This window comes from Echinops telfairi, unplaced genomic scaffold, assembly GCF_000313985.2.
Source record: "Echinops telfairi isolate 266 unplaced genomic scaffold, ASM31398v2 ScPeMD7_60;HRSCAF=208, whole genome shotgun sequence".
NCBI classification, from domain to species: domain Eukaryota; kingdom Metazoa; phylum Chordata; class Mammalia; order Afrosoricida; family Tenrecidae; genus Echinops; species Echinops telfairi.
In genome coordinates, this window is record NW_022103958.1 from 5,614,715 (window position 1) to 5,616,227 (window position 1,513).

The window sequence follows — 1,513 nt, forward strand, 5'->3', positions numbered from 1 at the left end:
CGGAGGTATTTGGGGTGAGTGAAGGGGTGGGGTGGGGTGGGGGTGGGAGGGATTCGCTCTGGGGGAAAGGGAAGGTTCTGATAGCTCAGCCCAGCATGCTAGAGCTTGTTTCTGTGCAGAGACAGCTGAGGGGTGGAAACGTAAAATACTTGCTGCTGAGATGTCCGCATGCTGCTTTGGCCTCCTGCCATTCCTGGGTTGGGGTGGAGTGGGGGCTCATCTTGAAATCAGCACTGAGGGGGGTGGGTGCATAGGGCTGGAACATGAGCTTGACCACTTCCTTTTTGTTGGGGCTGAGCTGTGGGGCCTGTGCCTATGTGATAGCTGGGCCTGCAGTTGTGACCAAGATAAATGACCATTTGGTCTGGTGGGACCTTTGGGGCAGGGGCCTCTAGCCCGTCTGGTTCTGGGTGAAGAGACTCTCTCTCAACAACCTCAGCGCCCCCAAGTTCCCGAGAGAAGCGCAGAGTGAGTGTGTTCTTTACTGGCCTCCCTGAGCATCAACTGGCCAAGAGTAGCCTCTATTAACACACTATTAAGCAGGCGGCCGGCTGTTTACCATCAATTGCACACAGATGAAGAAACGGAAGTACAAAGAAGCTACCAAACCCAAAGCCAACCCACTGCCATGGAGTGGGACCCATGGGACCCCAGACGACAGAGTAGAACTGCCCTGTTGTTTTCCCAAGGCTGCAAATCATCTGGTGGCCAAGGAGAGCCTCCCTTCAAAAGGCTCAGAGACACAGCAGTCCTCTGGAAGCTTGTGCGCTAACCACTCTCCCACGCCGACTATAACTTGGGCTGGGGTGTGTGTGTGTGTGGGGTGGCCTGGTGAGGAATCCATCAAGCAGGCTCAGAGGGCTTCCGATCCGCCCATGGCCCCCCACACCCTTGCCCAGAGGCTGCAGCTGGAAGTCAGAGGTGATGTTCCATGCCTGCCCAGGACCAGGATGAGGAAACCGGCCCCGCAGGGGCCCAGCTGCTGCTCAGGACACAGGAGGTGGCCCAGCTGCCCTTCCCTGCGGCGGCCTCCGACCCAGGGACCACGGATCACCTGGTGTGGGCCTGCAGGTTCCCTGTTCCCTCCCACCCCCATTCGGAGAGGTGGTCAGGAGCCCATTGGTTTTGTGTAGCCACAGGGAGGCAGGGCGGCCCCAGCGGGCCTGCTGGAGAAGCTCAGTCAATATTGGTGCATTGAAAGAATGAATGCACAAGGTGCCCCAGCTCTGGCCGCTGAGCCCCCTGCTCACCACCACCTCAGGGCGGCAGCAGCTGTGGAATGCCATCCCAAGTGCCAGCAACGGGTGGTGGTTTGGTCAAGAAGGCCCCCGCTGCTCACAAATCCAATCCAAGATCCCCCTCTCTCCAGTAAGTCACTCTTTGACCCTTGGGTACAAGAGGGACAACTAGAGCAGGGCAGGGACTCTCTTGTCTACACTTGCAGAGTGAAGTGGAGGTGGAGGGTGCTCCTGGGCTGGGCCTGGGGTGCAGGGAGGGTGTGTGTGCTCCTGGG